This window comes from Ictidomys tridecemlineatus, chromosome 7, assembly GCF_052094955.1.
Source record: "Ictidomys tridecemlineatus isolate mIctTri1 chromosome 7, mIctTri1.hap1, whole genome shotgun sequence".
NCBI classification, from domain to species: Eukaryota; Metazoa; Chordata; class Mammalia; order Rodentia; family Sciuridae; genus Ictidomys; species Ictidomys tridecemlineatus.
In genome coordinates this window covers 129,453,774-129,477,546 of record NC_135483.1, presented here as the reverse complement: position 1 = coordinate 129,477,546, position 23,773 = coordinate 129,453,774, and the positions used below count along the sequence as shown (strand labels likewise).

General features: G+C 32.4%; 1 protein-coding gene across 22 annotated transcripts in view; it reads left to right on the top strand.

The window, feature by feature from the left end:
• Baz2b (bromodomain adjacent to zinc finger domain 2B) overlaps nucleotides 1–23,773 on the top strand; it is a 346,930-nt gene that overhangs the window by 137,672 nt on the left and 185,485 nt on the right. For all 22 annotated transcript variants that reach the window (XM_040294351.2, XM_021731270.3, XM_078017461.1 and 19 more), the window contains one exon: nucleotides 1,398–1,440. The gene's annotated coding sequence lies outside the window, so the exon portion shown is untranslated. The remainder of the gene's footprint in view (nucleotides 1–1,397; nucleotides 1,441–23,773) is intronic.

Below are 23,773 nucleotides of genomic sequence, written 5' to 3'. Positions count from 1 at the left end.
AAGAGAAGTAGGGAGGCTATAACAAGTAACATTAGAGAGCAATATCTTGAAGTAGTATAGGATAACTAGTAGTAATCAGTGATTTTGTACTAAAGGACAGAGTGAGGAAAAATAGTTGTCAGAATGAATTTTCAGTGTAGAAAATATAAGGTACAAAAGGAACCAAGAAAAACTCTCCAAATATCTTTTCCTGAAATGTATACTAATTATTTCTTTTCTGCTTCTTTGAAGGAATTATTCTGAGGATTTAATGAAATAAAACATGAAAGTCCATTATGAACCATAACACTGGATGATAATGTATTAGTTTATTTTTATTTTTTGCAGTACTGAGAATTGAACCCAGGGCCTCTTGCATGCTGTAGCAAGTGCTCTACCATTAAAATATATCCCCAGTCCTTTTTTAAATTTTATTTTGAGTTTTAGGCTGGCCTGAAACTTGTAGTCTTCCTTCCTCAGCTTCCTGAGTAGCTGGGGTTATAGGCTTTGAAACACCATCAAGCTGAACAATGTGTTTCTTTTCTTGTTTTGGATACTGAGGATTGAACTCAGGGGCACTTGGTCACTGAGCCACATCCTTAGCCCTACTTTTTGTATTTTATTTAGAGACAGGGTCTCACTGAATTCCTTAGCACTTCGCTTTTGCTGAGGCTGGCTTTGAACTTTGAGATCTTTCTGCCTTAGCCTTCCGAGTTACTGGGATTACAGGTATGCAGGACTGTGACTGGCTAACATGTTCTTTTTTAAATAAACATTTAAGAGTTCATCTTAAATTAAGCCTTGTTAATAAAGAAAATTTTAAAGGCCACATTTTGCAGGGATAAACTGGGAGTCATTAATAGCTAAGAAAATAGCTTAATTTATAACTTCCTTTGGGTTTATAGTTTATATTGGACCCTTGTCAGTTATATTTTCAATTTTTGATCTATTTATAAGGATTAGCATGTGCCAATTTCTCCTGTGTTAAATATATGACATTTTGGTTCTAAACTGAGCAGCTGATTATAGAGATAAATGTATTTACAAACAATACCGATCTTCCATTTGTGATATATTTAAAACAGAATAATTTTCTCAATAAATACTTGAAAATAAATACAATCTGTAACCCAAATATCCTTTAATTTATGTTAAAATATATTTTGTTCACTTCAGGGTTATTTCTGATTATAAACAAAACATAATGTGCCATACCAAAATAAATACTGATCTATAAATAAACTTCAGGTATTTTATGCTTATTTCATATTATGCCAATTATGTTTCCTGATATTTTAGATTAACTTAAATATGATGTATGGTATCAAAGAAAGACAGAAGTTCTAAACAAACTTTTTTGTTTCTGAAATTACTCAAATATGATTCAGCTAAGTGCTAATTCTGTCTTCCTCTTGCAGGTTTCTCAACAGTGATGTCACAAGATTGACCACGCTGATCACAGTAAGGCCAAAAATGGTTGTTTGACTTTTAAGGATGATTTGTTTTCTCTGAGAGTAAGAATGGAATTAGAAGATATATACAACTTAAATTATTATTATTTCTTTGACCAGCTATTTGAATGTTTACATTTTCAGTGAATTGTAGTTCATACTTCTAGATAAATACTTCAAAAATATTGCCTTAAAGTATTTTAAAAACATTTAAAAGAAAAATTATTTAAAAATAACTGAAGTTATGGGTGGGGCTCTGGCTCCGTGGTAAAGTGATTGTCTAGCATGTGTGGGGCGCTGGGTTTGATTCTCAGCACTGCATATAAATAAATAAAATAAAGGTCTATTGGCAACTAAAAAAAATATTAAAAGAAAAAACAATTAAAAAAATAACTGATGTTATATCCCTAATTATATTAGTATATTTCAGTGTGACTCATGTTCTAAACATCATCTTTTTTAGTTTTATTTTTTACTGAGATGTGGCAAAAATGTAAGGTGACTCTATATTATATAGAAAAATTATATAAAAATAAAATTGCTTGAGACAGTCATGTTAGTAAAAAAAAAAAACCTTGAAAGAATTCTTAGGCTTCTTGCTTACAGTTTTCATTTGATATTCAAATGATTTATAAAGGGTTTCCCTAATAAAAAGTAGTTTGATAAAGGATAGTTCTCCTAAGTAGCTGATATTTTTTCTCTTTAATTTTATTTAAAAGTGTTCATCTTTATTATGTGTAAGGAAATCTGTTACCTAAAAGTAAACTTTTTCCAAGGCCTACATTCATGTTACTATAAAATTACTTTTTAAATAAAAGTTTTAGTTTTTATTCTTTTTTCATGTTAGGATTATACAGGGCTTTGAGCATATGGAGGCACATACTGTACCACTGAGCTATGGCCTCAGCCCTATTATAAAATTCTAACTAGTAAATTCTGAATTACAGTGATGAGATTTTGTAGCATCTCTGAAAAATCTTATGTAGCAGAAGAATAAGTTTTGAGTAAATTGTATACTCAATGAATCTACTTCTTTAACCCTGTCTTAATTATTCACTAAGTAAAAAAATAATTATTAGAAGAATAAACTCATATATAGATGATCTTTGAATTTATGTTCAAATATTTCTTTTGAAAACTTTTATTAAATTTAATATTTTGCAGGATTAGGGGGAACTTTTGTGATATTTTTAAAGGCTTTATCGTATTTTGTTCATTCATGTTTATGACATGTTTATTCAGTTTACTAAGGGGACATTTTGGCTTTCTCTGGTTTGTAACTCTGCTTGATTGTTATGTGAGAGGCTGGGTGGTTCTCTACCTCTGAGCCATACTTCCAGCCTTTGTTTTTTCTTAATCAGAATTTCATTGCTCTAACTGAATATCTTACAACAAAATATTAACATATTTGTGTAGTAACCTTATATTAAGTATCTAGTGTTTAATAATCAAAAATGTTTAAATTAACATTAGATAAAAAGGTTTTGTATTTTTTTTAATGTAAACATGCTGACTCCCACAGTTTATTTTTAGGAATATGAGGGAAGTGTATCATTACAAGTGTTCAAAATCCAAGAATTTCAGGAAGAGACATGATATTCAGCATTGTCAGACATTTAATAAGTTAAATTCTAGGAAGTGTTCATTTGAAATGTTTATAAGTGACTGATATTTGAAACCTTTACCTTTTTACCAGTGTCAGGGTTTTGATGCTTTCTCCAGTCCCTTGAGTTAAGAAGAGAGGGTAGATTTCAACACTGATTGAGGTTGAGAGTGCTAATGAAAGAGTAGTTCAAGTGTTGACCATGAATCTAGAGAAAAGCGATTCCAGGAAAAGGGCTGATTTATTCAAATAAAATGGAGAGGTCAGGGGACTAGTCAGAGATAAATTATGATAATGAGATGATATACTAAGAACTAAGGGTAGAATATTGTGGTTAGAAAGGGTGATATTATAGATTGTTATAGAGCTGAAGCTGTACTGGGTATTTATATATTCTACAATATACACATATTTTTTCCTCAATTTTCAGATGTCAGGGGAATTTCTTTTTTCCTCTAGGTTACAATTCACAAAAATGTTAAAATCCTTTTTTTATTTAAAATTTTTAAAATTCTAATTTGTTACATATGACAGCAGAATGCATTACAATTAATATTACACATACAGCACAATTTTTCATATCTCTGGTTGTATGCAATATATATTCACACCATTCGTGTCTTTATACAGGTATTTAGGGTAATGATATCCATCTCATTCACCATCATTTTTACCGCTTTAGTCTCTTCCTTTCCCTCCCACCTCTTTGCCCTATCTGGAGTTCATCTAATCCTCCCATGCTCCCCTTCCTGATCCCATTGTGAATCAGCCTCCTTATATCAGAGAAAACATTTGGCATTTCATTTTTTGGGATTGGCTTACTTCACTTAGCATGATATTCTCCAGTTCCGCCCAGTTACCTGCAAATGTCATGATTTTATTCTCATATTGCTAAGTAATATTCCATTGTTTATATATACCACATTTTCTTTATCTATTTATCTACTAAAAGGCATCTAGGTTGGTTCCTCAGTTTAGCTATTGTGAATTGTGCTGCTATAAACATTGATGTAGCTGTGTCCCTGTAGTATGCTGTTTTTAAGTCCTTTATACATAGACAGAGGAGCAGGATAGCTGGGTGAAATGGTGGTTCTATTCCCAGTTTTCCAGGGAATCTGCATACTGCTTTCCGTATTGGCTGTACCAATTTGTAGTTCCACCAGCAATGTGTTAATAGCTGCCATTCTGACTGGAGTGAGATGAAATCTTAGAGTAGTTTTGATTTCCATTTCTCTAATAGCTAGAGGTATTGAACATTTTTAAATATATTTGTTGATTGATTATATATCATCTTCTGAGAGGTGTCTATTCAGTTCCTTGTTCCATTTATAGATTGGGCTATTTGTTTTTTTGGTGTTTAACTTATTGATTTCTTTATATACGCTAGAGATTAGTGCTCTGTCTGATATGTGAGTGGTAAAAATTTGCTTCCAAGCTGTAGGCTCTCTATTCATCTCACTGATGATTTCTTTTCCTGAGAAGAAGCTTTTTAGTTTGAATCCATCTCATTTATTGATTCTTGATTTTAATTATTTCACTATAGGAGTCTTTTTTTATATTTATTTTTAGTTGTAGATGGACACAATACCTTTATTTTATTTATTTATATGTGGTGTGAGGATGGAACTCAAGGCCTCACACGTGCTAGGCAAGCGCTCTACCGCTGAGCCACACCTCAGCCCAACTGTAGGAGTTATTAAGGAAGTTGGGGCCTAATCCAACATGATGGAGATTTGGGCCTACTTTTTCTTCTAATAGGCGCAGTGTCTCTGGTTTAATACCTAGGTCCCTCTATCCACTTTGAGTTGAGTTTTGTTCATTGTGAGAGATAGGGGTTTAATTTCATTTTATTGTATATGGATTTCCAGTTTTCTCATCACCATTTGTTGAAGATGCTATCTTTTCTATAATATATGTTTTTGGCCTCTTTGTCTAATATAACATATTTCTAATTATGTAGGTTAGTCTCTGTGTCCTCTATTCTGTACCATTGGTCTATAGGTCTGTTTTGGTGCCAATACCATACTGTTTTTTGTAACTATTGCTCTGTACTATAGTTTAAGGTCTGGTATAGTGATGCCACCTGCTTCATTCTTCTTGCTAAGGATTACTTTGGCTATTTGGGTCTCTTATTTTTCTAGATGAATTTCATAACTGCTTTTTCTATTTCTATGAGGAATGTCATTGGGATTTTGATCAGAATTATATTAAATCTCTATAGTGCTTTTGGTAGTATGGTCATTTTGACAATGTTAATTCTGCCTAACAAGGGAGACTTTTCCATCTTCTAAATTCTTCTTTAATTTCTTTCTTTTTAACGTTTAAAATATCTTTATTTATTTATTTTATGTGATGCTGAGGATCAAAGCTAGTGCCTCACAATGTGAAGCAAGTGTTTTACCACTGAACCACAGTTCTAGCCGCTTAAAATCTTTTAATTGGAACCAGGTGTGGTGGTGCATACCTGTAGTCACAGCTACTCAATGGCTAGAACAAGAGGATCTCAAGTTTGAAATCATCGTTGGCAACTTATTGACAATCCTGTCTCTAAAGTAAAATAATCAACCTCATCATTCTAATTGAAATGATTTTTTTTCTCCCTAATAGTTTGGTTGTGCATAATTTTTGTTAATTCTTGGTTGTTGATAAAAATATTCTTTGGTGTTTTTTATATTTATTTTAATATATGTCTTCATACTGTTCTCAGCAAATGCTTGTTGATAATCATTAATACTACAGAAAATCCTAAATCAATTAGCATCTTTAGTTTTTCAGAATTAAAATTGAACTGAGGATATTTATACATGAAAATCCATGATTGAACTACAGAAAACAGAGTGAATAGGAAGGAGCATAGTTTTTAAAACCAGATAAAATTTACGTATTAATATCACTATTTACATGATTTGAGCAAATCACTCTCTTTGTACCTCAGCATCTTCACATGTAAAATGATATATTAGGTTTATTTTAAAAGAACTGTTATGAGATTTAAATATAATGTTTATTACCTTTCTTCCCTCTTATTCTTTATGGATTGCTTCTTTATAGATACACCAAGGAACATGAAATCAATCATAAAGATAAGGGATATTTCTCAAACATCCAAATTTATGATACATTGTGGCCCTTTCATATACAAGTTTTAATAAATGGATTTTTACTTTCTACATTACATATATTAGTGGTAACTTTATTGACTTCTGTAAGTTCCAGCAAAGAGGCCACTAGAACTACTGAATGTTATTTTATTTGGGCAAAGGGGTTCAGACCTCACTTGAATGCCAACTTCTTGAAAGGCCAGAATGAACTTTAAAGCAGTTCATACATACTCCATTCCTCTTATAAAATGATTGAGAAAAGCAAGGTCTACAGAACTTGAGGAGGAAGTGGTATACATAATAGTTAAGAATAGTTAAGAACATGGACTTGGGTCAGAAAAGGTTTGTACTCTGCTATTTGTATAGCAGCTGTAATCTTGTGTGAATTATTTAATCTGAGATTCACATTTTTTCTTCTCTAAAAAAGGGATATATTTGTATATCAGGAGTTTTTTGACTATTAAATGAAAAAGTGTTCATAAAGCACATATTACAGAGGATGGCACTAAATTCTTTTGATTTTCATCATACCATCATCACTTGCCTAAAATTACATAATTTGAGAATTTAGACTCAATCTGGTTGTGCCTTATCATGTTAAAATTTTTATTCTGTTTTGTGATCAGTTTTTATTTCATTTAAAGTCTCTGAATAGCATTTATTAGAAAGCATAATAAAGTAATCAATAGATTTTTCTTAAATTTATTTAAATCCTATTTCTCTAAAAGTGTGAATACAATTTATTTACATGCAGTTTTGTTTATTTGTAATTTCATTACTACAGTGTCTATTGTGGTAATATTATTTTAATATGTTTTTATTTGATATTTTACTACATCCTTAATAATCTGTAACAAAGCACCTTTAAATAATTATAGTGGTCTTTTCTGTTTTTTTTTTAAATCCTTTCTCCATGGTAATTTTATTATGAATTTTACCTTAATTTTGTAAAAATTTTATAATTTTTTAAACATTTTTCTATACCAATCAAAATATTTAAGTCAATAATTGATATTTAGGAATAATTAGCATATAATTGTACAGTGTACCCACTGTTTATTTAAAATGCTTGTTAGTTAACTTCCAAAGGTATAACAAGGTGTGAAAATAACTGATAATTGACCCATACTATTGACTTTTCCCCCTCTTCTGTTTTTCCCTAGTGTATCAATCTGGAATAAAAACATCATTTCAGTCTCTTAGAACTAGATGTCATGTGACTAATTTTTGACTAGAGATATATAAGCAGAAGTAGTGTGTGCAATGTTCAGAAAGTAGGAAGGATGTACACACCCTTACTTTTTCCCCTTATAAACCAAGATATTTGGTAAGTGTCAGGTGCCTAGTGATGTTTTGTTTTAACATTAATTTTACTATTATTTATGGCTTTTCCATTAAATATTTTTAGGAATTATTTTAGTGTTGAGAAAGGAAAAACAAAGCTAATATTTATTTATTCACTGTTTCTTCAGATGCTAGGTGCTTTCTATTTGAACCTTTAAAATTTTTGAAGCCATATTATTATTACATTTTATAGGTTTCTAAACTGAGACTTGGCAAGGTCAAGTGTCTTAACCAGTATGTTCTCTCTAGAAGTTAAATCATTATTTGAAAAGTACAAAAATCAACAATTTCTAGAAAAACTCTACTCTGTATTATCTGACTTTTATTTGTCCACTGTTCTAAATACCAAATGTGGAGTTACAGTCAATTTTAAAATACCTTTGGTAAAATATAGTAACAGTGACTAAGCCCAAAGTAAAAGTCTGCATAGAAATTTCTATATTTTATGGAAACCAAAAAATCTAAAATTGTTAAATATTATTGAAGTTATGAAATATGTCTTAAATGTTTTATAAAGTTTGAATTTTTTGAACAACAGCTTCAAAATTATCATGCAGCAACCATTTTAATTACTTCATATAGATTTATTTTACATTGCTATTTCTAAAATGTTTATTTAGATAAAAGAAACCTTTCATATACCTCAACTTCATCTCCTCTAATGATTATTGGAGTTAAAAGCGCATGTGATATTTTATATATGAGTAGCCGCAGATATAAATGATACCATGGGGCAAAAAGAGATTAAACTTTCTTTGAATGTGTGAAACTGTATAATGTTACACAATCACATGATTTTATTATATGAAATCCTAAATGAATTCCTATTTTTATATCTGCTTAAAAAAGAAATATTAACAGGTCTAGGAATAATAATGAAGCATGAGTAAGATATGAAAGAAAACCCAGCTCTCTACTTTGGTTTAATGGTTTCTTATTGTAATTAGCACAGACTTTACTACATACATAGACTATAGAGGAGAATATTGTATAAATTACGGTTATATGAAATTTAATCTGGCTAGTAAATCGTTCTCTTCTTTTTACACTTTGTAGAACACCAGTGCACACTTCACACTTCTGCTGTGAGGTGTACATTTACAGAAATGTTAGTCAAGGAGTGGCTAAAATACAAGTGTCATCTGTAGGAATTGTTTAGAGATGGGAAAATGAGTGTTATACACTACCTATTGCATATCTGATTTTTTGTTCTTTTTCTATAAATATATAAAAAATGGAGAAGAAAGGATTTTGACAAAAATTAAAATTTTTTGTTGTATAGCATCAAAAGTTTACTGAAGTGAGGCTTGTGTTGTAGCTCAGTGGTTGAGCGCTTTCCTAGCATGTGGAGGCACTGGGTTTGATTCTCAGCACCTCATATAAACAGATAAGTAAAAATAAAGGTCCATCAACAACTAAAATTTTTTTAAAAAGTTTACTGAAGTTAGCATGTCATGAATGTTGTTAAAAAATCTAATATAGATAATCCTGATGCTTCCTTATGTGATACATTCTTTTTCTTTCTTTTTTTTTCTTCTTTCTTTATTTATTGGTACTGGGCATTGAACCCAGGCCTCACACATGCTAGGAAAGTACTCAACTTATAAAGTACTCACTGAACTATATCCCCAGATTTTTTTTTTTTTCATTTTAAGATAGGGTTTTGCCTACTTGCTCAGGCTGCTCCAAGTTTGCAGTTCTTTTCCTCAGTCTCCCAAGTCGCTGGATTATAGGTATGTGCCACTGCATCTGACATGAATACATTTTTAATGCATTTTAGAAAATTACATCATTAAATACATTTCTATCACAGTGCAAGGGAGACTGTATAGTGTGCAAAGAATATCATATCTAATGCTTGCAGTTATAATCTTTGATTTCTTTTCTCCTCAAAAGAAATTCCTCAACTTTGTGAAATTCATGACTTTTGTTTCTTCATTGTCCTTACTTCTAAATATTCCTGTATGTCTTTGTTTTACTCTAATAGCTTTATATTTTCAATGTCAACCATATGGAAAGGGAATTTCAGGAAATGTACATATTTGACAATAAATTCAGAAGTCACAGTTCATTTCAGATATACTCCATAAAACCTGGATCCCCAAAGTTAAAAGTAATTTCTCAACAGTTTTCTTCCTTCCTACTATTTGTTATTTCTGTTATTAGCAATATTCTTCAACACTGGGGTTCTTGAATTTGAGTATATAAATAAATTCTCTTCAAAGTGAAAGATAGTTTCTGTAAGAATTTTAAAATTTCAGTGATAATATAAACATATTCTTAGATCATCTAGGATGCCCACCTTATAACCAATTACTAAGCATTTTCAGGGCTATAATTTGTTTTATACTTTCTGTCTAATAAGAAAAAATTAAAAAATAGATTTGGTTATGCAAATAGTTTGTTTGTACTAAGTGAAGGCCTGATCACATCAGAATGAGCTAAATCAAAGTATTATAAATAGAGAAAGAAATGGTGAGGATCTAAAAACATTCAAAGCACACAAGACTATAGAAATATCAAACCCACATGTAATCAGAAAATAATGGCAAAGTAGCAGTCAGCAACACATTCATATTGAATATGATCCGTGTTAGCAAAACCATCATATGATACTAATTTGAAATCTGTTAGTTTTGTAGATTTTGTGTGTATATTTGTACATGTGTGGTTTTTTTTAAAGAGAGAGAGAGAGAGAGAGAGAAAAATTTTCAATATTTATTTTCTAGTTTTCAGCGGATACAACATCTTCGTTTGTATGTGGTGCTGAGGATCGAACCCAGGCCGCACGCATGCCAGGCGAGCGCGCTACCGCTGGAGCCACATCCTTAGCCCTACATGTGTGTTTTTTAAAATATTTATTCTTAAGTTTTAGGTGGACACAATATCTTTATTTTACATTTATGTGGTGCTGAGGATCAAACCCAGTGCCTTGTGCATGCTAGGCGAGTGCTCTACCACTAAGCCACAACCCCAGTCCCTGTAAATATGTTTTGTATTACGTTTAAGTGAGGTCTGGAAACAAAACTTATTTTTTCTATATTTCATAGTTTTATTTTTCTACATTTCACTAATATAATATTTTAACTAATTTCAGTCAATACAGGTATAAACAAGACATTTTTCTCTATTTATGAGGATTCCCACAAGTAACCTAAGTTTCAGAAATATTATTATAGAGCTCTTAGATGCCTTATATGCATGAGTTATGTGTTCTGCTGTTCTCTGTATTAGATTGTAAACTCCTTACAAAATCTAGTAAAGATACCTTCTAGTCTTATTAGAGTTCCACTATACTTTTCTACCTAGTAATGGCCCAGCAGATATTTATTCAATAAACTTACCCTTTTTAGGTGTGATTTAAAGGAATTAATAGACATTTTTGCCTCCATTTGTGTTGATAATTTGCCCAGAGTAAGCTAGATTGAACATGTATAGAAGACAGAGTATGTGTATATGTGATATAGGGGTGTGTGTGTGTGTGTGTGTATAACATTTTTTTTTTTGTAGTGCTGGAGATTGAACCCAGAGCTTCACATATGCTAGATAAGTACATTACCACTAAAGTATAGCCCTAGCTGGAGAGGGTATATATTTTAACAGTTTAAATTCATATGAGCTAACAAATTCCTTTTTCTAAAGTTAAATATCCCCTAGAATTTTTATTTTATTTATTTACTTATTTATTTTTTGATGCTAAGAATTTAACCCAGGGCCTTGTGCATGTGAGGCAAACACTGTACCAACTGAGGTATATCCCCAATCCTCCCCTAGAATTTTGATGACTTATAGTGTATGAATTACCTTAATTAGATAATTAAGTTGTTTTTCTCTAAGCCAAGCTTTATACCTTGGATATATTAAAGGTTCTGCTTGAGACCACTGAAATAAAGCAAATAGCACAATAAAACAAGTCAGCATGAATTTTTCTTTTTTCTTTTTTGCATTCAGTGCATAAAAAGTTATGTTTAAACTATACTTTAGCCTATTAAGTGTGTAATATCATAATTTCTTAAAAAATGTACATCTCTAAAAAAATGTTTAAAAAACCTTAATTTTAAAATACTTCATTGGGACTGGGGGCATGGCTCAGTGGTAAAGCACTTGTAAGCATTTGTCAGACTTTTGGCTCAATCTTCAGCACCACAAGAAATAAAAGAAAGACTTTATTGCTAAAAAATGCTAATGATCATCTGTGCCTTCAGTGCATCATAATCTTTTTGATTGTAGGGGGTTTTGCCTTAGTGTTGATGGCTGTTCACTGATCAGGGTGGTAGTTGCAGCAGTTTGGATTGGCTGTAGCAGTTTCTTAGAAGGTTGTTGCATTGACTCTTCTTTTCACAAAAGATTTCTCTGTAACATTTGATACTATTTGATAGCATTTTCACCATGTAGAACTTCTTTCAAAATTGGAGTCAATCATCTCAAACCCTGAGAGTGATCTAGCAACTCTTCTTTGTTGTCATTTCAACAATGTTAACAGCCTCTTCACTCTGAGTAGATTCTTACTCTGTGCTCATCCATAAGAAACAACTCTTTATCTGTTTTATCATGAGACTACAGCAATTTAGTCATTCTTTAGGTTCTACTTCTAATTCTAGTTCTACTATTTCCACTGCATCGCATCTATATTTACTTCCTCCACTGATTTTTTTTTTTTTTTTGGTACCGAGGATCGAACCATCTAACCACTAAGCCACATCCCCAGCCCATGCCCCACCTCACCCCAATTTTTGTATTTTATTTAGGGTCTCACTGAGTTGCTTACGGCTTTACTAAGTTGCTGAGGCTGGCTTTAAACGATCCTCCTGCCTCAGCCTCCCAAACTGTTGGAATTACAGGTGTGTACCACTACTTCCAGTCTCCACTGAAAACATGAACCTCTCAGATTCATCAATGAGTGTTGGTACCAACTTCTTCCAAACTGGCTATCTCACAGTCAACTTAATTCAACATATCCATATCTAACTTGAACTCCTTTTCTTCTAATTTTCAAACTCTTGTTACTGTTGACTTCCTCCCATGAATCATGAATATTATTCATGACATAGAATTGTGAATCCTAAACAGAAGGCTTTTGATTTACTTTGTCCAAATCTATCAGTGGAATCACAGTGGCAGCTGTAGCATTATGAAATCAATGCCTCCTTGATCCATGGGTCATAGAATGAATGTTTGTACATTGGCAGGCATGAAAACAACATTAATCTCATTGTATATCTTCATCAGAGCAATTGGATGATCAGTGTTGTCAATCAGTAACATTTTGAAAGGTTTTTTTTTTTTTCCCCTCTTAACAGTAGGTTTCAACAGTGGGCTTTAAATATTGAGTAAACTGTTTTGTAAACAGATGTGCTCTCACCCAGGCATTGTTGTTCTATTTATTGAGCACAATCAAAACAGATTTAGTGTAATTCTTCAGGTCTGTAGGATTTTAAGAATGGTAAATTAGCTTTGTCTTTAACTTTATGGATTAACCCCTAACAAAAGAGCCTGTTCTTTGATGCTTTTCTAGCCAGCCATTGATATTTCCTCTCTATCTATGAAAGTTTTAGGTGGCATATTTTCTAATATAAATCCATTTCATCTGCACTGAAAATCTGTTGTTTAGTGTAGCCACTTGTAGTTACCTTAACTTGCTGTAGTTTCCACATAAGCACTTGCTTCTTTACCTTGTACTTTTGAATAATAGAGACAGATTTTCCTCAAACCTCATGAACCAACCTTTGCTAGCTTCAAACTTTTCTTCTGCAGCTTTCTCACCCTTCTTAGTCCTTATAGAATTGATTAGAAGGGCCTTGCTCTAGATTAGGCTTTGGTTTACGGGAATGTTGTGGCTGGTTTGATCTATCTAAAACTTACACCAAATCAGTAATAACTTTCCTATCATTTATGTGTTCACTGGAGTAGCACTTTAATTTCCTTCAAGAACTTTTCCTTTGCATTTGCAACTTGGCTAACTGGTGCAAGAAGCCTAGATTTTATCCTATCTTGACTTTTGATATATCCTCCTCATTAAACTTAATCATGTCTAGCTTTTGATTTAAAATGAAAAATGCTCAGGAGGCTGAAGCAGGAGGATTGCAAGTTCAAAGCCAATTTCAGAAACTTAGTGAGGCACAAAGCAACTCACTAAGACCCTGTCTCTAAATAAAATATAAATGAGGGCTGGGGATATGGTTGTGTGGTTAAGTTCCTCTGGGTTCAATCTCCAGTACCAATAAACAAACAAACAAATAACATGTCTTACTTTTCCTTTTATTAAGTTTGTAAGGTTGTTAACTGGCCTAATTTCAATATTACTGTGTTTCAGGGAATAGGGATGCCCAAGAAGAGGGAGAGGTGGAACAGCCAGTCAGTATGTGGCTCAAGGAGAGGGAGAGACAGGAACAGCCAGTCATAGTGGTGCATATCTCTAATCCCAGCTATTTTGGAGGCTGAGACAGGAGGATTGCGAGTTCAAGGTCAGCTATAGCAACTTAGGGAGATCCTGTCTCAAAATTAAAATTTTTAAAAAACAATGGAGATATAACTTAGTGATAGGCCTCCCTTCACGTCAATCCCCAATACTGAAAAAAGAAAAAATAAAAAGTCTCCTGGCTAATATGGGTGCAGTTCATTGTGCTTCAGAACTAGAATTAGTAACATCAAACATAGCAGACCACAGATCGCCATAAAGGATATGATAATTAAAAAGTTAGAAAGGTGAGAGTTACCAGAATGTGACACAGACACAAGAATCAAACACATGCTTTTGGTGGTTGCCACAAACCTTTAATTTTTGGGAAAAAATGTAGCTATCTGTGTAGTGCAATGACATAAAGTCTTAATAAAGTGAAGTATGCATGAATAGGATCACAGGAGAATGGACAATTTTATGACAGGCTGGAACGGAGCAGGGTTATGTAACCAAGAGTGCTTCAGGAAGTAAGACAGTGCATCTTTGCAAAAATGTAGGTTTTTGTTCTTGGGGCAGTTTGAGAGGCATTGATCCCAGGGAAGAGAGGAGAGAGGCAGGAGGAACCAGAAAGGGATATGGAAAGTAAGTAAAGATACCATCTCCTACCTTTGAAGGCAACATCATTCCTTTACACTTAAGTGGAAGTAAAACTGACATAAATTAAAATCCTCTAGAATAATGTAGCAAATATATTTTCTAGTTTTCAGTTATGGTATATTTGTATTGTGTTTCCACAGCATAATGATCATCTGTCTTGCTGACTTCTTCAGTTTCTTATTGTGTACTTAAATAGAATTACCTATTCCTGAATTTCAAAGACATTTTAGCCTTGTCCTATCTACATATTTTTACTTTCCAACACATCCTTTTATTGGGAGAGCATTCTTTCAGCCACAAAGATAATAATAATTTTGTTTGCTTGTCTTTTTCTATTCATTTCCTTTTCTTTAAGTGCTACTGCCTCTCTTTATTCACTGCCAACACATTTTTCACATGGTCTTGTAGTCTTTTCTGATAGCTACAACTTTCTCTAAGCTTCCTTTCCTCTCTGTGATCTTTATTTGCAGCCTCCCAGACCTCTCTTTTAGATTATATAACCTTTATTTCTAGTTCTCTATATGGCATTTTTACTGGCTGTCCCACAGTCAACTTAATTCAACATATCCATATCTAATTTGAAATCTTTTTCTTCTAATTTCTCATAAACCTTTCCTTCTCTACAAATTCCTTATATTGAACAATGATATCAACATCTACTTAGCCACCCAAGAAAAACATTAGTTATCGTCAACCATGTGAAAAACTCACATCTAATATAAAATTCTGTTGATTCTCTACATGCAGTATAATAAGAAGTAATATTTGTGGAATGCTTACTATTTGCATGGTACCAATTGATTTATTTAATCCTCTTAATTTTGAGTTAGCCATTATTGTTGTCCCTATTTTACCTAAGAAATACAGAATGTCTTTGGTAACAGAAGTATATACCACTATCTTGAAGCTATCCAGAAAAAGCAAAACAAAATATGATCAAGCCTGATTTACAAGAAATAGATAGAAGGACATATTAAGTGATACTAGGGAGATACAATCAGGAACATCCAAAGTGGGAGACTCTAAAAGAACCTTGTGTCTTTGATAAAAGCATTATAAAGAAACTCTTGAGGTATAGCTCAATGATAGACTGCGTGCTTAGCATTCATGAGGCCCCAGGTACATTCCCTAGCACTAACAACAACAACAACAAAAATTATCATTGAGGGGTACTGGGGTTGTGGCTCAGCTGTAGAGCGCTCGCCTAGCATGTGCAAGGCCTGAGTTCGAACCTCAGCACCACGTAAAAATAAATAAAAGTACTGTGTACAACTAAGAAATAAATATTTTTAAAAAATTATCATTGAATGGAGATGGAAGCATTTATACATTAAGAGACACTTCAGAATTATGTAAGCCAATTCCAAGCAATGGATTTTATTTGAGTTCAGATTTAAACAAACAAATAATTTAAAAATATTATAAGATAAAGAAATGTGTATAAAATGACTATGTATTTGGTATTAAGGAATCATTGCAAATTGTTTTACCTATGATAATTATTTGGGGCTGATTTTTACATAAAAAGAACAAATCCATACCAAGAAAAAGGATAAGAATCTCTTTCAGAGACAATCATCTTTTTAAAAAAAATTACTTAAAAAAAATTTTATGTGGTGTTGAAAATCGAACGCAGCACATCACATGTGCTAGGCAAGCACTCTACCACTGAGCTACAATTGCAGCCCCTCAGAGACAATCTTAAAAAAAAAGAATCACTTTTTTTACTCAGTATCTCTGACAAAATGAGTTTGCTAAAGAAAGTGACAGAAATTGAGCCAATATTATTAATGCATTTAAAATAAATTTTTCTGATTTTGCTAATCCACATTTCTCCATCAAATAAAAATTTACTATTGTTGATTACAGTTTCATAACTTTCTCAGTATTTGGTGTGTCCTTTGCAGAAATATAGAAAATTCAAAGAAATAGAAACTGACATTTCTAAAACCCCATAAAAATGGCGATGATGATGACAATAATAATAAGCAATTGTCAACATTTGAGTGCTTAATTATGTGTCAGGGACCCCTTCATTAGTTTATTGATTTAACTTATTTAATCCCCTTAATAACTTCATGAGGAGGGAACATCATTATCCTCATTTTACAAGTGGGAAAAGAAAGCCATAAAGAAGTTAAGCAATTTTCCCAGGATCACACTGAGCCTAAATTTTTCATTTTATGCTACACTGCTTCTCTTTTTTGCTATAGTGCTAATGCTTTTAATGTTAATCTTATGCATTTTATTAATCTAGTGGTGTCTTAATTTTTCATTTGCAAAGTATAATTTTGTCAGATATGGAATTCTTAGTTGGCAGGATTTTTTTTTTTTAATACTTGTTCATTGGTCTTGCACTGCCTTTTGGCCTTCATGATTTCAAGTGGAAATTGCTAAATATAGGAGATTCCTTGTTTCTTCTTCCTTACTGCTTTCAAGATTCTCTGTTTGGCATTTAGGAGTTGATTATAATGTGTCTTGGATCACTTTGAGTTTATCCTACATGGAGTTTGTTGACTTTGTTCAAAATATGTAGATTCAGGTCTTTCCTCATATTTTGGAAGTTTTTATACATTATTTCTTCAAATATTGATTGTTTCTCTGGGTGCTTCTCATTTCTGCACACCTATAAAGTATTATGTTGGCCCACTTGTTAGTGTCTCACAGGTTCCGTAGAATATATTTGCTTTTCTTTATTCCTTTTTCTTTTTGCTGCTTAGATTAGATCATCTCAATTGACTGTCTTCAAATTGGCTGGTTCTTTCTACCTGCTCACATCTTCTGTAACTCCTCTAGTGAATTTTTATTTAGGTATAGCATTTTTTCTTTAGCTCTAGAATTTATGTTTATTTCCTTTTAAAATTTCTCTTTGCTGATATTCTTATTCATATATTGCTTTTCTGGTTTCTTTTTGTTCTTTGTCTATGGTTTCCTTATGCTTTTTGAACATATTTTCAAAAGGGAAATTGTTACTAGTAGACCTGCCTTATAAGAAGTGCTAATGGGAGTTCTTTGTACTAAAATGAAAGAATCCTAGATGGTTACATAAGACATCTGAAGAAACTAAAAACTCCAGTAAGCATACTACACAGGTAAATAGGGAGGAAACACAGAACATTGAAGGAAAGAATACAAAGCCAATGTGACTGGAATACAGAGAACAAAGCTTATGGTATGAATTAAGTAACTAGAATATATAGGCCATATGGGACCAAAATAAAAGAATTTGTTTTTTTTACCCTAATAGTAATATGAAATTTTAAAAGTATGTTTAAATTGTCAATAATTATGCCCCCCACCTTTTATTGATGCTGTGTATTGAATCCAGAGTCTTGTGCATTATAAATATACATGCTACCACTCAGCTACACTGAGGCCCCTAATAACCTAATTTTAATTGAGACTTATAGAGATTTAGGAACTTGTTCAAGGTCATACAATGACTCAATAGTAAAACAAGAATTATGACTTAAGGATGTCTGTATTTAACATCTGTACCACCTCATTTCTTAAAAATGCAAATCTAGGAAATATGTAAGAAATCAGAAGCTTGAAATTTCTGTAGCTGTAAATTACTTATTTTATTATTTCAACAGATGATTAGTGAATTGCTACTATGTTTGAAGGATATGACTTTACCCATTATAAATGTAGTCAGTTATTTAATTTTTTATCTTTGCTTCTCAGTAAACAGGTAAACATAAGAGTGTTCAACAAAACAGATATATTTCATCTGCTTTTATAATTTCTTCACTCTTTCAATTTCTGCCCTCTAAAGAATTAAAATGAAGGCTATTTATATGGTAGTTTTCAAGTATCATTTTATTAGACTTATATTATGCTCTAGCTGTGTGTAATAGCATGTTTCTGTAATCCTAGCAACTCAGGAGGCTGAGGCAGGATGATTAAAAGCTCAACGCTAGCCTCAGCAACTTAGTGAAACTCTGTCTCAAAAAGAAAGGCGGGGAGTGCTAGTGGTAGAGCACACCTAGTTTCAGTCCTAAGCACTAACCAGTCAATAACTGTTCCAAGTTGACATAATTAGTAAGGGTCAAAACTAGGTGGACTAGTCAGTTTTTCATCACTGTGACCAAAATCCCTGATAAGAACAGATTTGAGGAAGAAAAATTTATTTGGGGTTTATGGTTTCAGAGTTTTCAGTCCATGATCAGCCAACTCCATTGCTCTGGTGGAAGGATGTAATAGAGAACAGCTGCTCAGCTTATGATAGCTGGGAAGAAGAAAGAGCAAGCAATGCACTAATGACAAAATATAAACTCCAAAGGCATGCCCCCAGTGACTTCCTCCAGCTATACCCTACCTGTTTACAGTAACCACTCAGTACAGTAGTTCTTTCAAATTACTAATCCATCAGATGGACCAATTAACTGATTAGGTTTCAGTTCTTATAATCTAATCATTTCATCTCTGAACATTCCTGCATTGTCTCAAACATGAGCTTTTCGAAGATACCCCCCTCTCCCCAGGGCTGGGGTTATGACTCAGAGGTAGAGCACTTGCCTATCATGCGTGAGGCACTGGGTTTGATCCTCAGCACCACATAAAAATAAAATAAAGATATTGTGTCCACCTATAACTAAATATTAAAAAAGAAGATACCCCAAATCCATAACACTAGGATTCAAATTCATGTTTCTCTAACTAAAAACCATGATGTTTCTACTATAGTGCACTCAGAGAATATAAAACTATTTTGTGTTCAAGATGTGATAGACATATTTAGAAATAGAAAGCATAATGCTCAATAAATACTTGCTAGCTGTTCAAACAATAGAAATGATATTATGGAAGAAAAGAATAAGCCATTGTGCTATGGTTTAAATGCTATAGTTTAATTTCATGTAGAAATTTAATTGTCAGTGTGACATTAAGAGCTGAGACGTTTAAGAGGTGATTAGGTTATGGGGCACTGCACTCATCAATTTATTAAGGCCTTTAACATGGAAATTTAGTTATAAAGAGGGGAGTTTAGGGGAGTTTCACTGTTTCACCTCTCACACATGTATACTCTCTCCCAGTGATGCCTTCACCATGTTATGATGCAGCAAGAAGGCCTTCATCAGACACAGCAGTTTAATCTTGTACATTCCAGTCTCCAGAACCATGATCCAAGTGAATTTTTTTTTGTAATTTACCCTGTCTGTGCTCTTCTGTTACAGAAGTGGAAAATGCACTAAGACATAGTGCGTGCCCTGAGTTAAATTTATGAGAGATATTCTTCAACAAATTTATATACTGCCAATCTTTGTCTTATTATTGTTATTTTTGTATACTTTAGTTATAGTATTGAGAGAAGAGAAATGAAGCAAAATGTCAAAAAGGAAATTGTTTACTCTCAAAGATTTTGGTTGGCAAAAATTCCCTTGGTAGAAATTGTGAGCAATTCATTCACTTAATCAATATGTTGTGTGCCTGTATTCAGTCACTTATTCATGTGTTTGTTTATTCATTGATTTTATAGTGATTTATAAATATGTATCAAAGGGAAGGGTTTTAGAAAGTTGAATTGTATGAGCTATAGGCAGAGACCTAAAGAGAGTATAAACTTATAAAATGCAGAGTACACTTATGTCAGGATATGACATAAATTAGGATAAAAGTGTGCTGAGAGAATTGAAGAAACTAAAGGAGAAAGGGTCATTTTATTTCTAATATTTAATATAAAATTTTAATAAAAAGGATAGTATGATATTGTACAAAGGATTTAATATAGAGAAAGTATAAAAAGATATGATAAAAGAAAAATAGCAACAGCAGCATAGTTTCAAGAGAGGTTAACAAAGCTGTGTGTGTGTGTGTGTGTGTGTGTGTGTGTGTGTGTGTGTGTGTTTTCAAACTTTAAAATTAATTGCAGAATTTTAACCCTTGAAACTGGCGGCATGTTTCTACATAAGAAAATTTTCAACACCGAAAGGCTTTATGAGATTCAAGAAAAGTATGGTAGGCTTCTGATGAAAATGGTTGATTTAACTTACATGTTTATCTCAGCTAACTGCTAATGCCCTGCTAGTCTGATAGAAAAAGAGTTTTAAATAGACATAATCAAAGAAAAAGGAGAGGAATAACAACACTCTCTGGAAGTTGGAGAAATGAATATTAACTGATTTATCAGAGTGAGACAACTAAGTAACTAAATAATCAGCTAACAGTGACAAAACCAAGAAAAAACACAGTTTACATCTTTGAAACCCTCAGCAGCAAGCAGTTTTAGGTATTTCTCTGGGGAGAAGTGGGACAGTAACAGGTATAAGTGAAGATCTACATACAAAAAGTTTATGAAAATTTCTAATGTTTATTAAAATTCATTAAACATGAAAAGTCTGTTTAACCAGTTAATTTTCTCCGGTCTCTTTCACTTTTAACACGGTCGGGTAGCAGTGCCTCAGTCATATAGTAGAAGACTAAAGTTTATCCTTTGAAATGCATAAAACTGCGTCTTGGACTTAGTGGAATGAAACATCTTTGGGTGATCTTAAAGTACATTCACATTTTTGTGCAATTATCACCGATATTAATCTCCAAAATCTTTCCAACTTATAAAACTGAAAATCTGTGACCATCAAACAATATCATCCATTCCCTCTTTTCTTTAGAACAACATTTGGCATTTGGTTTTTTGGGATTGGCTAACTTCACTTAGCATTATATTCTCTAACTCCATCCATTTACCTGCAAATGCCATATTTTTATTCTCTTTTAATGCTAAGTAATGTTCCATTGTGTATTTATACCAAAGTTTCCCTATCCATTCATCTACTGACAGTCATCTAGGTTGGTTCCACAATTTAGCTATTGTGAATTATGCTGCTATAAACATTGATGTTTTGATATGTTTAAATATGGAAACTATCTCTTTTGGCTTCATTCTAGCTCTTACTAAAGGATATTTAATGAATGATCAAGTAATGGCCAACACAGAATTAGCAGTGCAAGGTTAATTCTGAGATTGCGGATTGTGCCTTCAGTTTTGTGACAGTTATTTCTTTTATCTCTTGGATTAAAGTAATCTTTCTTGTATTTTTAATAAAGAACTTTGTATTTCTCAACTTTTCATATTTACAGAAATATTAAATCTTAAATCAGGATTAAAACTATTTTAAAAGATTGTAACTTCAAGTCTGTGCGAAAATTAAGATAATGTGTTACATATAAAGTTAAGAAGAACTTTTTTTTTAAGGCAATGACTCCATCTTTTTTCTTTTTCCTTTATTTTATTTATTTATTTTTATGTGGTGCCGAGGATCAAACTCAGTGCCTCCCATGTGCTAGCATGTTCTAGACAAGCGCTCTACTGCTGAGCCACAACTCTAGCCCAAAGCTAAAAAGAATTTTAAAATGCTTTTTAAGTCCTGTATTTTCATTTTGAAAACCCCAAACTTCAGAGTGACTTGGTCTGTATTAAACAGCTAGTTTAAGGTAGAGACTCTGATATGTGTGTCTAATTGAGTCCAGTGTTCTTTTCTGAAAATTAGGTGACTTTATTTCCTTTAATGTATTCTGTCTTTCTCTTTTATTGTTTAAGAAAGATCACATTTCAGGCTTGTTTCTCTTCATAGTATCACCATTTCCCAATCAAGATATGAACTCTTGGCATTACTTTGGATTACTGTCTCTCTTTTGGCTCCAGATAATCAAAACTTAAAAGTGCCTGTGATCTGTCTTCTATATCTTTTACATCCTTTGTTTTTCTTTCATTCCCATCACTATTCTATTCAGTTCATGCTTAGATAGTTGTATTAGTTTACTTAGTAGTTTCTCTGGATCTAGTATCATGTCTCCTCTTACTCATTGTGGATAACATTGCCACATTAACATATCTAAAATCATGATTTCTTTCTTTACACCTATGTGTGTGTTATTCTCCTTTTCTGGAAATTTCTCACTGCCTTTTCATATATATGCATATCATTTAAAGCTCAACTTAGATCTTATTTTCTTATCAATACTGGCCTAATGGGAGTACAATGTGCAAAATCTGAAGTCAGGTCGTGTCTGTAATCTTTTGACATCTAAACACATGGTATCCACTTATCATAGCATGGTAGACCAAGAGGAGAATTTAGATGTTATTTGTTCTCATCTTTACGTTTGAATGAATAGTTTTCCTGAAGTTAAAAGAATTTGAAAGGTTCAGGGCAGAAATGTAATAGACTTAGTTTTCTAACCTCTTAATTCCAGAATTCTTTTTGTAACACTTCCTCTCACTGTAAAGTGCCTTGTCTTTTTAGATGTTTTTTTCATGAGTAAATTTATTATTTTACTAGCATGAGGCCAAAAATCTTGTTTTACTCTTTTGTACTTCCCATAATATTTTACACATAAATAGGCCTTAATTTATTCTTTATTTATAGAGAATAATTACTTTCAGATAAAAGTAACATTTTAAATAAAATTTTATTTCCATTTGTACAGATATTAATGGCCAAGAATATATTGCTTTTGTTTAAAAGGGATGGAAAATGTGTTTTTAGTAGTTCTTGGTAGTTACATCTACTTCCAAGGCTTAGTTAAACAAAATTAGTGGGGGAAAAATATAATTGAAAAATTCTCTGGTTGTACTTTTACTGCTAGGGAAGTGGGTTTCACTTGTTTGCAATAGTAAGAATAGTGACTAGAGTACAAAACAGAAACTTTATCAACATTTCTTCATTGTTTTAAAGTTTTCAATTTCTAAGTGAATAAAATGTTTTATAAAAAATAATTTTGAGGGGTGGGGATGAAGTTTATTAGTAGAGCAGTTGCCTATCATGCATATGGCCCTAGGTTTGATTCTCAGCACTTCAAAACAATAATTTTTATAGCAAATTGTACTAAATGGAAATATGATAGAATTCTGTTGTTTTAGTTATCAAGCCACTATTGTAAACTAATTACTTTGTACCATCTTTTAGGTTTTAAAGTTTTATGAATATATCTGGCTTAAAATATGTAAGTAAAGCAACAGGAATTGTAGGAAATATATATAGTTTAAAGTTACTTTGTAACAGCATTAAAAAAATGTTACATTAGGGGGCAGCTTAAATATATATCAGGTGAATAAAGCATGGGCTTCCTGCTCATAGTTGGGGATATTTGTATCATCTGCTGAGATGTATTACAGAGGTGATGTCAAGGTGAAAGCAGGCTTTCAGAATGGTTGGAAATCATTGATATTCTGACTTGGAAACTGTAAATGGCTCAGTGGCAGATGGAGTCTTTGTCAAGGAAGAAAAATGGC